The sequence below is a fragment of the Lagenorhynchus albirostris genome, chromosome 2 (genome assembly GCF_949774975.1).
Source record: "Lagenorhynchus albirostris chromosome 2, mLagAlb1.1, whole genome shotgun sequence".
NCBI lineage: Eukaryota > Metazoa > Chordata > Mammalia > Artiodactyla > Delphinidae > Lagenorhynchus > Lagenorhynchus albirostris.
Window position 1 is genome coordinate 147,139,443 of NC_083096.1, and position 14,951 is coordinate 147,154,393.

The following is a 14,951-nucleotide window of genomic DNA, read 5'->3' on the forward strand; positions in this document are numbered from 1 at the left end:
AGTATTTCTCTCGATCATCTTTTATCCATCTTCCTTCCTTCTTTCCCTATACAAACATCTATTGGGCGCCTACCATGGACAGATACAAGGAGGATAATATTGAACATCTATTTAGCACTACTATGTGACTAGCACCATTGTAAGCATTTGACATGATTTTCTGACTTAACATAACCCTGAGAAGTAGAAACTATTATTATTATTATTCCAATTTTACAGATCAGGAAACAGAGACAGAGAAATTAAATACCTTAGTCAAAGTAAATTAGAAAGAGGTAGAGCCCATATTTGTATCCAGGTACCCAAATTTTGAGCCAAGAGGGAACATGTTTTCTGCCCTAAGGAACTCACTGGATGATTGAATAATGGGTGTGCATGGTCTGAATAAGACAGAGGACTGAGATGAAGTATGTAGCATGGGGCTTGGCAAAGAGGAAGTTCTTTCTAAAGGTATTATGAGCACGAATTTTATTGTTTAAGTATAGGAAGATAGGAAGGTAGTAGTTTTGTTATTAGTACTATCCCATGACTTGTTCAGACTTGGTGGGGCACGGGAACCTCCTGGACGATCAGTAAGACACTGCAGTGTGAGCGCTGTTTCCTTTGCATTCCTGAGGGACTGAAGGACGACGACGACAACGGCCGTGGCTGGCCTCGACTCCTCCATCAGTCCGGACAGGGAGACCAGGTGGGCACTGCATTTATTCATTTATTTATCTAACATTGGGTCCTTTTCACAGCTTGTTTCCTTGTCCCTGTGGCCTGGTCTCCCAGTGCTCCCAGCTGACCACGGACTGAGACCTGGACTCAAGCAGAGGCAGAACTGGCCGTCTCTGCAGAGCCGCTCCACATCAGAGTGCCCTACATTCCACGATTAGCTCTTCCTCTAGCTTAAGTCTTTTATTAGAATTGTCCTACCGTTAGTGATGGTAGCAAAAAACAACAGCTTCATTTATTCTAATATCTTCGAACTGATTCTTTATTTTATTTTATTTCTCTTATTTATTTATTTTTGGCTGTGTTGGGTCTTCGTTTCTGTGCGTGGACTTTCTCCAGCTGCGGCGAGCGGGGGCCACTCTTCATCGCAGTGAGCGGGCCTCTCACTGTCACGGCTTCTCCCGTTGCGGAGCACAGGCTCCAGACGCGCAGGCTCAGTAGTTGTGGCTCACGGGCTTAGTTGCTCCGCTGCATGTGGGATCTTCCCAGACCAGGGCTCGAACCCGTGTCCCCTGCATTGGCAGGCAGATTCTTAACCACTGCGCCACCAGTTCTGAAGCCCCAAACTGATTCTTAATGTTAGCTCAGTGCTATCCCAAACAACCAAAGAAATAGCTAAGCCTCTGCTCTGTGTCCAGAATGTAATAATGTGTATTATATTTAATCTTCCAAGCAAAGTGACCAGGAAAGTTACTTGTCTCCATATTTACTAATGAATAAAGTTCTGCTTAGAAGGGTGACGTAAGGTGGCTGAAGCCACATGGCTAGCAGGTGACTGAGCCAGGCTTGGAACCCAGGTGTGTTTGTGTCCAACATTCTATAATATTTAATTCCTCATCTTGATTAGGGAAAAAAATCAAGATAATTCTGAGAGAGTGGCCATAGGATGGGCATACTAATTTCCTATTGCTATGTAATAAATCGTCACAGGTTTAGCAACTTAAAGCAACACTCATTCATTATCTCATAGTCTATAGACCAGAAATCCAGGTGGGCTCATCTGGGTCCTCTGAGTAGGGTCTCACAAGGCCGAAATCAAGGTGTCAGCCAGTGAGGGTCTTATGGGGAGGCTCTGGAAGAATGCACTTCCAAGTCCATTTAGGTTGTTGGCAAAATCCAGTTCCTCTGGCTACAGCCAGAGGCCCCTGTGTCCTTGCTGTCTGCTCCCTAAGGTAAATACATGTTCATTTTCATGTGGTCTCCCCCATCTCCTAAGCCAGCAACAGCGAGGCGAGTCCTTCTCTTGCTTCCAACACCTCTGGCTTCCCCTTCTGTCCCCAGCTGGAGAAAACCCATTGCCTTTAAGGTTCATGTGATTACAGTGGGGCCACCTAGCTGATCCAGGATAATGTCCCTATCTTAAAGTCACCTGGACCATAAAATACAGTGTAATCACAGGAGTGATGCCTCATCATGTTCACGAGTTCCAGACTTAGGACAGGACATCTCTGGGAAGTTGTTTTAGAAATTCTGCCCACTACCATGGGTAGGCTTTGTAGAGTGAAGGTCCTAAGGGGATCCTCTAGGAAGTTAGGACTAGGATGGGGAGGGGTTTCCTCTGGAGGCCTTGAACACCCATAAAGCACCTTGGGGGAATTGGATGGTCAAATGGAATGGACCTAGGCAAGGAAGCCGTGTTTATGGGATGGGGGGGCGGGGGGAGACAGAAAGGAGGGAGGCAGGAAGAAATGCTAGCAAAAGAATAAATAGTCTTACATCTGTAGAGAAGTTCAAGTTGGCTCTGCTCCCTTGTGTTGGCTCCCAAAAGACACCCCGTAAATATGTGTGGAAGTGAATAGACTGTGCTGCTCCGTTCACGTGGAATGGGTTGGGTTGAGTGTCATTGGATAGACTGGGACTAGAGCTGAGTTGGAATGAGTTGGATGGGATCATACAGGTTGAGGTGGAAATAAGTGGCTTGTTTAGATTTAGAGATCTGGTGTAGGCTGGGTTGGAATGGGTTGCATGGAGTGTATATGGGCTGAGGTAGAAAGAGGTGAGCAGGTGATAGCTTGGTTGGGGCTGGGTTCAGCTGGGCTGCATTGATCAGGGTCAGACTGGATTGAACAGGCTTGGATGAGTTGGAATGGTTTGGGGATGGATTGGTTTGGGGCAAGTTAGACTGAGTTGAGGATTCATTAAGTTGGGGATTGATTAGTGTTTAGCTGCAGAGACAGAACCCACTCTGGATAGTTTAAGCTGATATAAATGTATGAATGGGTATTTAATGGCTTAACGGTAACAGTTGGAGAGCTGAAGAAGCAGATGCTAGGCTGCCTCCTCAGGACCAACACCCAAAGCTGTGCTGCAAAACTGGACCACCAAGGCAGCTGCTTCTTTTGCAACCATCAGGAAGCCATCTGCCAAATCGGGGAGACACCTGTCAAGCTTCTGGCTCCAGAAACATGCTCCTCTGTATGTCTACACCAGCTAAATGCACAGCTCAGTATGAAAGCATGACAGGTTCTGTCTTCAGGGGAAAAAGTGTGATGAGGAACTTCTTTGGCTAGATAACATGAGAGTAGAAAAAAATGTCCATAATTGTTGAAGCTGGGTGATGGGGACATAAAGGTACACTATACGTTCTCTCTAGTTTTACATATGTTTTTTGAAAGTATTGTTGCAAATATCGGTGGATATCTCATGCCCTGCCTTTCTGTCCAGTTGATCTACTTCGGAATGTATTGCCTTGCATGAGTGCACGGCACCTGCTGCCTACATCACATCCAAAACTCTAACTGTAGAGCAGCCTGGAAAATGTAGCTTTTAGGTTTTATAGTCTCTGAAGGATAAAAAAGGCACAGTCGAAGGAGAGAGGAATAGAGGCTGAATGAGATACTCCACACTGTCTACTACCACTGAGCTCAATGGAGAGCAGGTGGAATAAGTTGGGATGGAAAAGGTTGACCTGGTTGGAATGGGTTGGACTGGCTTGGATTGGAAGGTTTGGGATGTGTGCGGCTGAGCGGAACTGAGCTGGGCTGGGCTGTGTTGGCAGAGTTAGTTTTGGGATGGGTGATTTGGGCGGGGAGCCGCTGTGGGGTTGACGCTTGGACACTGGTGTCAAGATCCTTGCATGCAATGGAGTTGAGAGTTATGCTCAGTGGGAGCTAGGAAAGGAGGACTTGGAGGATGACTGTGTTGCTGAGATTGACACCTCTGTAAGTGTTCCCTCACTGGGCTTCCTCTCCACCACCTGGGACCAGGCTTGTCCCCCCTTCACCCAAGTCAGCCCTCTCCCAGGCTTAGGGTATGTCCAGTGTTCAGTTCAACCTCCCCTGCCCTCCTTAAAATGAAACCCATTTGAGCAAGAGGCTTGAGAAATAAGTTTCAAGCAGAGAAACTTGCAGGATGTGTTGTCTTGGGGCAAAACCCAACCCAAAGTCAGCATATCAGAGCCATATGGTTTCCTCCCTACATTTCTGGTGGGAGGAGTTGCGGATTTCACGGAATTTGGGACCATTTCTAGAGTCCCAGAGGTGCCCTGTTCACTGAGCCAAGGAAAACGGGTGCTGGCAAGCACACACGTTTACACACCCAGAGTCATGCACGTGAGTATGGGCTTTCCAGTCTGCAATACATGTTCAGTGTCTATACCTTCTCTCAGAATTGCCCTGTGAAGCAGGAGTCATTATGTAATATCCCAAGTGGAGACAGTCGTGCTCAGAGAGCCTTAAGCAGCCTGGCCAAAGACACACAGCCGAGCCATGATTCGTGTGCTTGTGTTTACATGAATATTGTCTACCTCCTTGACTAGACTCTGGCTTCCACAAGGTTTGCAATTTTGCCCGTCTCGCTCATAGTTGTAGCCCCAACATCTAGAACAGTCCTGGCACATAGTAGGTGTTCAATATACATTTACTCAATATACACATATATTTATTAAATAAATGAAGAAAGAAACTCAAGCCTCAGAAACCCATGTTCTTTCCACAGTGATACAAACACACACTCACACACTCGGGCGTGCACAAACATTGCCTTTGTGACACATCTTTGAAGTCTTATCCCATCTATGCTCGCTGAGGTTGCCTGGATCAGGTCACGGATTCACGCACTTCCTGACCCACTGGCTCAGTGTCAAGGGAAGAGAGGCCTCTGGATTCAGACCTCCAAACGTGCCCCCACGTGGTCCTGGCATGAGAGGTTCATGACACGTGTCACCCCCCTTCACCACCAGCCTTCACTTAGACTCTCTTTGGGATATAGAGCAGAGGGGACACCAGGCAGTTCCATTCGGCTGTTGGCCTTGCCCTTTCAAGAGAGGACAGGATAGGGGTCCCAGACTATGTCTCAGCTCAGGTAGACCAGCCTGCAAGTCTGCCCACTCACCCAGTGCTCAGAACTGGGATGCCTCCAGTTTGTACAGACCACCCTGGGATGTACGGATCCTTGTCCCCATTTTGTACACGAAGAAACTGAGGCTCCCAGAGAGGAAGTAACTGAACTTTCCAAGGTCACTGACTAGAGAGTGCAAAGCCTAGGTCAGAATTGAGGTCTGTGTCACTCTGAGATTCACCAGCATTCGTGACAGTAACCCTCTGGCCACCCCTGAGGGGCGACAGCTCTCCTTCATCCTGGGCTCTGTGAAGGGCAGGGGCCGCGTCCCCTCTTCCCCGCGTCCTGCCTCTGCGCTCAGCCTGGGTCAGCACAGGGTGAGGGGTGGGGGGGACATTTCTCGCCGCCTCCGACTGATATTGACGGACCAAGTGACTATTGTAAATGCTACAGTGTTGTGTAATCAGTAGGAAAATGTGACTCTGTCCCCAGAGATGCCAATGGCATTTTGGAGAAAATCCCGTCCTTGATTTTCTGGGCCTGTTCAGTTGAAATGTCTGGGTGAGAGGGACAGGCTGGGGGCTCTGATATGTGGGCCTAGACAGGTCGCTTGCTGCCCCAGCCCCTGCCTAGGAGAGGAGGGGCTGGAAGCATGTGCACAGGCGGTGCACAGGCAGAGGTGTGTGTGTGGTACCGGGCGTGAGTGTACACGGGCGCAGGAGGGCACAGGTGCCAGGGCTCTCGAGTCACACTGTGGGCTCAGATCTCACCTCTGTCCCTTACTCGGTCTCTCCGTCCTCATTTCCTCTACTTCGTTTCAAAATTGGGGTGAGAAAAGTGCCCAGCTCATGAGTCTGTCCAGGGATTAAGTGAGAAGATGCAGGAAAGCAGGTGGCACCCAGCACTGAGTCTGGCCCATGGCTGATGCGCAATAAATACTTGTGGAGTGAATGAATGAATGCATGAGTAAACAAATGAAAAGTGCCTGAATGCATGGAGGAAGGAGCATGGCACATCAGAAAGAGGAGAGCGTTTGGAGTCAGGAGACCCAAGTTGGAGCCATGCCTATCATTTACTAGCTGGGCGACCTTGGGCAAGTCACCTAACCTCTCTGAGCCTCAGTTAATAATAGCAATAATCCCTGCCTCTCTGGTCGTTGTGAGGATTAAACGAAAGTGCAGGGTGGAACTGCTCTGTCAACGGCAGGGCACTGTGCAAATGTTAGTTCTAATTATTCTCCACAATTATGACTGCTCCGCGGGAGGCCTGTGTGTGAGTGAGCGCAGGGGAAGGCTGTGGTGAGGGTGGGCCTGTAACCAGGCTGTGTGTGCATGTGGATTGCGTGTGGATGTGTTTGGAGAACTGGGGCCATTAGAAAAACCATCAGCCCTCTAAGTTGTTCTTTCTTTTGCTAAACTCAACCTGCCAGGCTGACATCGGAAGCAGGAATTAGTGGGAAGTCTGGGGGGACAGGATTAGTGGCTGAACTTTCTATTCCTGGAGACCCTCTTTTCTCAGGAGGTCAAAGCAATTTCCATATATTATCCTGCTGGCAGCTTGGGAAGGTCAGGGAAACGGCAAACACATGACGCTCATTCCTCAGATGGAGAAACCAAGGCAGGAAGGGCGGCCTCTGAGGCCACTCCTGCCTGGCCCCTGTTGGAAGCACCATCTGAAGGACCCTGCAGCCAGCCTGGCCTGCCCCAGCCAGACCAGCTGGAATTGGCTCATTCATTTGCGAGCTTATTACTGTCCCCCTACCCCCTGTTCCCAGGGCTGGGCTGTGTGTGTTTCAGGGGAAGGACTGGAGCAGGACCCCAAGTCCCTGCCATACTACACATAATCATTGGAGGGTCTTAATCTGTCTCAGCTGTTGCCCTAACTCCCCTCTACTAGTCCTTCAGGTTCAATCCACCCCTTCCAGGAAGCCTACCTGACTGTCTCATCTGGCAGATGGAAAAGTGATTCTTCTTTGAGCCATTGGAGTGACAGGACTGGGGAAAGGGGCTTAGAGGCTGAGCCACACTGCACCTCAAACTGCACTACATCTGCGCAGCCACTCCCAGGCACCTGTACCCCCAGCTAGCTCAGGAAGCCCCACCTTCCCCACACTGGTTCCTGCCCCAGAGCCCCAGACTCGCTGCAGAGGGGGAGGGGTTACAGCTCCACCGTCCTTTCTGTTCTTATCACCCTGCCTCAAATATGTCTCCTGCCCTCAGCCTTTCGACTGTGTCACCACCAGATGCCCTTGGCACCCCGCCCCCTGCAAGCCTCTCGGGTCTTACTTCTATAGAGCAGGCACCCTACTTGCCACCTCCTCCTGTGCTCATTTCCCCACCAAGACCCGGCTCTCATTCCCCCGGCCTCCTCGCCCTCCATGTGTCTGGGGCAAGGTCTAGATCTTTCCTTGTGTGGCTCCAGGGAAGCGGCTTCTGTCTCAGGGCCCGTGTGTCCCCACTTGTAAGGAGGAGGAGGAGGCCTCCCAGAACCCACCTAAGGCTCTGGACAAGGTCAGTGGATTGCAGGTCTGTGGGCAGCAGGCAACCAGCACTGCTGCTCAAGTCCCAGCAGTGTCCAGACCCCTGAGGTGCCAGGCTCACCGTCCACCACGGGAGCGGCACAATCCTCCACCCCTCCCCCCTCCCAGCTGGGGTACTCACAGCGGCTGCCATCTTCCCTGACGCAAGCACCTGCTGTGCAAGTACCAGCCGCTGGGCTCCATGCTCTGCAAGCCCTGCCCAGTCTCATTAATCCACCCCTCCCCCAACAATCCTGAAGGGCGCCATCACCCTAGTGTACAGGTTCAGAAGCGAAGCCCAGAGAGGTTGTGGTCTGCCTGCGATCTCACAGCCAGTACAAGACCAAAATTCCAACCCCAGTCTGTCTGACTCCAAAGCCCCTTTCCTTAACCTCTGAGAGAACAAGGACGCCACCACTGGAGCGAGGTGCAATGCGGGGCGGGAAAGCAGATGCAGTCTGGGTGCTGGCTCCACTCCTCGCCAGTGAGTGGCCGTGGGCCTATCTTGGCTGCCCCATTTGTATACTGGGAATAATAATTTTTGCCCTGCCGGCCTCACTGGACTCAAGAACAGAGGCGGAAACTTTGGTAGTGTCCAAACGCTAGGACCGAGTGCGCGCCGTGCTTTACAGTTTACACAGTATACAAAGCGCATCCCTGTGTCACCTCCTGTCACCCTTTCCGCAGCTAATCAACCCTCTCCAACACAATCGCCAACTGAGGCAGAGAAGTCAGATGCAAGACGCCAGGAGCCGGGCCAGGAGCCGGCTGCGCCTCCGGCCACGAGCGCAAGGGGGCGCCATGGGCTCACTGCGAGTCCGGGCGGCGGGACCCTCAGTGCTCTTCGCGTTCTGCACTCGGGCTCGCAGCTCCCAGGCTTCGCGGAGCGCCGGAAGGTGCCTGGGCTCCAGGGGCGTCCGGGACGGGTGGAGGAGCGTTGCGCAGAGTCTGAACTTGAGATTTGAAGTCCGGAAAACCAGCTGCCTCTCCCCGCTGTGTGACCTCTAATGAGACGTTCTACCTCTCTGGGCTTCATGTATAAGTATAGAAGTATAATTCCCTTCCCCTACGCCACTCCAACCCAGCCCGCCAAAGGCTCCTGAAACCACAAGACGAGATCGCTGATTCAGACCAGCAGTACAAACTGTAAAGCCTCATTCACACATGAGAAATTCGCGCCTTTCTCCTTCCCCTTGGACTCCGCATCTTAAGCCCTCAGAGGAAGCACGCAGGGTCCCCACATTCCCATTTTACGGACGCGCAAACGAAGGCTCAGAGTGGTCGCTCTTTCGGGGGTCTTGTGGCTCATTCGGGCAGAAATGGACTGGTCTCCCGACGCCAGCACCAGATTGTCCCTTCCTGGTCCAGCGGCCTCAGCTCCAGGCAGGCACCCCCTGGGAGCACTGACCGCTGTGGACCGGGTACGAGCCTTGTGCAGAGATAGGGGATGCTCAAGATGAGGCTGAGGCTCTCGAAGCTGAAGCGCGCAAATGCTCCGTACCTCCCGCTTGGGCCCGCTCAGCATAAGGCCACGGGTATTCGGACCCTAATTATCTGGTCCTAGCTTCTAACTCGGCCGGGCCGTCATCCCCGGCCTTGCCTGGCCGCAGCGCGTGCCGCGCGCGCGCGCGCGCGCGCGTGTGACGGGGGCAGCGCCTTGGAGGCGTAGGGCTCACCCCGACTCCAGATGCCGGGGGCTCTCCGACCGCGGCCCTCCCCCCGCTTTGTCGGAGCTGCGCCCCAAAGCCCCCGTGCTGGGCAGGATCGCGGGGGTCAGGTCAGGGGGGGAAGGGTGGTCCGCCAGGCCAACTCGCCGGCGCCCTAGGCTGCGGCTGTTTGCACACATGTAATTAGCTCTAATTATCCCGGGCTTTTCAGTTCTTAGGCTCCAGGCCTGAGAGCGACGCTAGGGTGAACGCGCCCTCTCCGCCCAGGCAACCAGCCGTATCCCAGCCCCCAGGACCTTGCGTCGCGTTTATCAGTGTGCCTACACCACCACCGAGCGTCTGCACCGCCGCCACGTGCTGGCATGTGAGCGTCTTTGTGTGTCCGCGGCTGTGTGTCCACACTCGCGCGTTTGAGTACGCCGCTGGGGAAGGTTCTTGAAAAACTGGCGCAGAAGAGGAGAGGGTGGGTCGCGGGGCTAGGGGGAGAACGAAATGGTTCTCAGCTGCGAAGGAGGGAAGCGCCCGGGCCCCGCTCTCTCCCGTCCCCGCCAGTCCTGCATAAACATGAGCCCCCCGGGGCAGCAGCCCAGACCGAAAATCCCAGGATTTCTGCTGTAACCGCCAAGCCGCGGTGTCGTCGACCGAGCTCTGTTCCCCCCACCCCCGAGCCGTTTAGACCCTCCGCCACCGCCTGTTTGAACCGGCCACCAGCGCTCCTGTCCGTCCACAGGTGGCAGAGCCAGGGCTCAGAGAGGTTGGGGCGCTCGCTCTAGGCGGCGCATCAGGGCAGGGGCGCCACTCTCCAAAGCCGCAGTGCGGGATACGGGCTTGGCTCTAAAACAGCAGGGCTGCGGGGACGAGGGACAGAATGCCTCCGATTCCCGGGTCCTCTTGTCTTTATCGGATCTCGGATGCCTAGCCCTCGGCGACCCTGGTCCTGCGTACTCAGTCCGCTGCGCGCCGCGTCCTTCCAGCCCACTCCCTAGTCTAGTCCACGCGGAAGGAAAACCACAGAGCCGGGAAAGCCCCGGGAACCTTAGTTGGAGGTGACGGGAAACGCCCGGGTCCCCCTGGAGCAGGATTTCTCAGCACAGTCGCCCTGCCCCTACGGCCGCGTGTCCCTCCCTCCCCCTTTCCTGGGTTCTCTGTGTGTCCCCCTGTCCCGGCTCCGGTGTCCAGTCTCTCTCTTGCTTGCCCTCTGACCCTGTTTACTCGTTTCCTGGTGTCTCGCAGTGCCTTTGTCTCTGTCTCTGCCTCTTCTCGGATCTGTGTCGGTGAGGCACCCCCCCACATACACCCCGCCCCCGCAAAGGAACACACACCGGCAGAATCCGCCTTTTCAATAAAAAACGACAACTGGGAAACAGAGTGAATTAAAAAGCATTAACTTAAAAACAATCCATGTGTCTGCAAATGCGTTCCAAATGGTAGCCCTTCGGCGGGGGCGGGGGGGCATGTCGGCCACATGTTCTGGAGCCCCAGACACAAAGTGTAGGGGGCTCAGCGCCTCGAGGTGGGCCCCTCCCGATAGCCACCTGGGACAGCAGGGTCTGGGGAGGGGGACTTCGTCTATGCCCTCACCCTCGGAGACCCCCACCTGATTCCCTGGACCCTCCCCGTGGTTCTGGCATCTGCCGGTCCCTCCCACTCCCCAGTGCCTCCAAACTTTCCTATGCTGACCCCAGCCCTCCCTTTGCACCAGCCCTCCCCACCACCCCACACAGATTCCACCCTCTTCCTCCCCCACCCCGCCCCTAGTCTTCGACCCCATACTCCTTCCGCACCCAGGGCCTGCCCTGCCCCACCCCCCTTCTGCCCTCCTGCCCCTAGACCACCCAGCAGCCCTGGCTCCCAGAGAAGTGGTTAGAACAAAGCTTTCCTTGGCCTGAAGAAACTCTCTGGGAGCTGTGCGCAGAAAGGGTCCTGCCGGACGCTGATCAAAAGTTGTCTCTGAAGGCCTGCCTCTCCAAAGGTAGAAGTCAGCTGCTGTCCTTTGAAGCCTCTGACGAAGACGGGAAACTTCCCTCCCCCCAGAGTTCATCCTGCCACCCTTAGCACTCCCAGCAACCCTCCTCTGCTCCCTTTCCTGGGAAGTGGAAGGACTGGAGTACCTCAGTCAGGGCATAATTAGAGAAGAGGGGACTGGGTGGGGTGCCCAGATTCTACTGCCTCCTCTGTGTGTCTTTGCAGCTGAGAAGGGCATCCTGAGACCATAAACCAGATGGGAGGAAGATGTGACCGCTTACCCTTGCTCTGCTCATGATAATGACTTATGATTAGAGTAACAATAATGTTAACAATAGTCATCATAATATAGCAGCTAACACCTATTGAGCTCCTACTGTGTGCATGCCATATATTAGCACACAGAAATCACTAATAGCTGGATGAGTTTGAGCAGTAGCTTGCCCTACCTGGGCCCCAGTTTCCCTATCTGTAGCCGGAAGGGGTGGGACCTCCAGGCTGGACAGTGAATCTGAAATACCTGCAGTTGAATCAAAATCTGGGCAAGTTGTATTTCTTGTCACTGTTCCTATCTGTTCAATGAAGACAACAGGAAGCCAACCAGGAAAAAGTTGCTTTGGAGTTATTCTATGTTCCTGAAACGACAAAACGAAAAAGCCATCACTTTAAAAAGCCCTAACAGTTTTCACCCAATCAAACTGTTCTTTCTCCTCATAGTCAGCAGTGCGCCATTTACTTTTATTTTTAATGATAAAACTGTTCTTTATTCACTATACAAGGGAGCTTTTCAAAATTCACTGCACTACCCCTATATCACGAGCCTCACACAATTCTGGCTTATCAGATTCTGAAGGAGACCAATATGAGGATTTATATAAAACTCCCTGGTGATTCCAAAAGGAGAATTCTGATTTGCTTGATTGCTAAATCTGATACCAGCTATCTCATCTGGTGTATCACTCACCTACCGTGTCATATCTGGTTCTCATACCTGATTCTGATTTGAGATTCTGATTGAGAACCACTGAGGTTAGGTTCTGAGAATTTTTGTTTCTATAGGTTTGTGTAAGCAGCCTCCCTGTCTCCATGCGTGTGTTGTTCTGGGGAGCCTGTGAAGGTGTAGGTACTGTATACATATAAGTCTAGGTATGTGTGTGCGTGCACACGTGCAGGTATGGGCTTCTCTGTGTGTGTATGGGTATAGGTCTCAGGGTGTCTCTGGGTATCTGTGAGTGGATGTGCTGGGAGAGGGCCTGTGCCTGTGTGAATATGTGTGTGTCTCCGAGGGTGGGTACCTGTGCCTCGGGGCGAATTTGTGTGGCTGTGCCTTTGCATCATATTTACGTAAGTGAGGGGATATTTGTGCCTGTGTGTGGACATGTCCTGTGTGCCTGCGTTGATGAGCCTGCCATTTTCTGAGGCCTCCAGCAAGGCAGGAGTTTCTATGGAGAAGGAGCTCCATCCAGGCTCCCGAAATGCCAGTTGAGCCGTCTCCAGGATCCAGAACTTGCAGTCAGAGCTCCTCCCCTGATTGGGAAAGAGGGACGATGATTTTGAGCATAAACACAGATCTCTGTGCTGAGCATTCTAATTCTGCAAGTCAAGTAGAGAGCCCGGGCAGCCGCAAGCTAATTAGCCACCCTGGGGGAAAAAATTGCCTGTGTTGGAGTGGATAATGTGTTTGCTTGTTTCCGTGGGATCCTTGACCGACTGAATACCCCCCACCTCCCTCCTACTGCATCTCATGGGCCTGTCTCCCCGCGCCCCCAGCTCAGAAAGATGGTGCAGCGTTTGGCTCTAATACATCGGCTTTTCAAACAGGCCAATTGCTAAGCAAATGTCATTTGGGCTGCAGCTTGGAAGGCTCTAAATGAGATAAATGATTCATTTGAAAAGTGAAGATGGGTCTCACGCTGGATAAAGATGAGCTAGTAAAGTTCCCCGCAAAAATCAAGGACAGGCTCCGCGTCCCCTCCTCAGGCACACCGTGCTCTCAGCGGCCGGGGCTCCTCCGCAGCATGAAACAAATCCTCGCCCACCTGCAGCCGAGGATCTCAAGCTCGACAGATCCTTGGTCCCAGAGAGCCTCCAAGCCCCTCTGCCCATTTCCCTTCAGCAGCCGCTGTGGGCTGGAAGGAGCAGGAGCCCTGCCCGGCTGGGCTGAGCCCTCCCCAGGCTTGTACACACTTGTGTACACATGCTGCACGTGGATGGCTCACACTGGCAGCCTGAGCCCATGACTTCAACCTGTGCTAGGCTCTCATGTACACATAGGTCTACACACAGAGGCACACACAAAAATATATAAGCCCCCATTCCATCATTTTTCTGTCTTTTAGCTTACAATACATAAGTGGACATTAAGACAACACACCAGTTCATAAGCAGATACAGATATGAATTTACAGATATCACATACAGATATTGCTATGGACTGAATACTTGTGTCTCCCCAAAATTCAAATGTTGAAACCCTCATCCCCAAAGTGACAGCATTAAGAGGTGGGGCCTTTGGGACGTAATTAAATTAGATGAAATCATGAGAGTGGGGCCCCCATGACGGGATTAGGGTTCTTATAAGAAGAGGGAGAGAGACTAGAGCTGCTCTCTGTGCCTTGTGAGGACACAGTGAGAAGGTGGCTGAATACAAGCTGGGAAGAGAGCCCTCACCAGGAACCAAATGCGCCAGCACCTTGGTCTTGGACTTCTCAGCCTCCAGAGCTATGAGAAAAGAAACGTCTGTTGTTTAAGCCCCTCAGTCTGCGGTATTTTGTTATAGCAGCCCAAGCAGACTTATACAGCTATGAACTGGGAATTACACTCGCACACATTTGCAAATATTGATTCATGTATCAGCAAAAATTATTGACACACTTCTAGAGAGAGTAACGTGTGTGCCATTCCTACCATTACTGCTGGGATCACTTACTGAACTCTCACTGTGCTGAGTGTTTCACAGATGTAGTTACCTCACTTTATTCTCAAGACACGCCCCCCGCCCCGGGGAGACATTTATTAGCTCCATTTTATCAGAGAGATTAAATCCCGAATGAGATGCTCAGGGTTGGTTGCACGACTGCTAAGCGGCAGAGTTGGGATTTGGACCCGTGTCTCCTGACTCCGATGTGCATGCTCCGTAGGGAATAAGTAGAGAATAAGCGATCTCGCACTCGGAGTTGGGGGAGGCAAGCCTCACAGTCCTGTTGTGCCCATGAGGCCAGAGCCTCCATTCCCCCAGGCCATGCGGCTTGTTCAACCTAGCGCCTTATAACTCAATCACCGTAATTGGTATGTGGAGTTGTCTCCCAGAGCGCCACAGGATTTCCCAGGCTGCAGATCCATGGGCATCCCTGAAACCAGTAAAGAATTGATTGTGACTTTTGTTCAAAATAATGACCAGGATCAAAGTAATGACATAAACTGGTTTTACTATGTGCCCAGCTTGAATGACAGGCTCCACTCCAGTGCTGACAGTTTCTAACGATACAAGATTATTTTATTCTCTGTACAAAGTCACTTCTCAGATTAACGCAGCTCGATGTTTTAATCAATAATGGGATTGGGCTTCCCTGCTAGTGCAGGGGTTAAGAATGCGCCTGCCAATGCAGGGGACACGGGTTCGAGCCCTGGTCCCGGAAGATACCACATGCCGCGGAGCAACTAAGCCCATGCGCCACAACTACTGAAGCCCGCGCACCTAGAGTCTGTGCTCCGCAACAAGAGAAGCCACTGCAACAAGAAGCCCGTGCACCACAACGAAGAGTAGCCCCCGCTCGCCGCAACTAGAGAAAGCCCGCGCACAGCAA

The 14,951-nt window shown here is 52.4% G+C and overlaps 1 long non-coding RNA gene across 1 annotated transcript; it reads right to left on the reverse strand.

Moving 5' to 3' along the window:
- Positions 1-529: 529 nt before the first annotated feature.
- LOC132516201 (uncharacterized) lies at positions 530-14,497 on the reverse strand. The gene is made up of 3 exons (XR_009539280.1): positions 14,426-14,497; positions 11,666-11,780; positions 530-1,229 (listed from the first exon to the last, which is right to left on the reverse strand). It is a non-coding gene; the product is annotated as an uncharacterized LOC132516201 (long non-coding RNA).
- Positions 14,498-14,951: the final 454 nt, after the last annotated feature.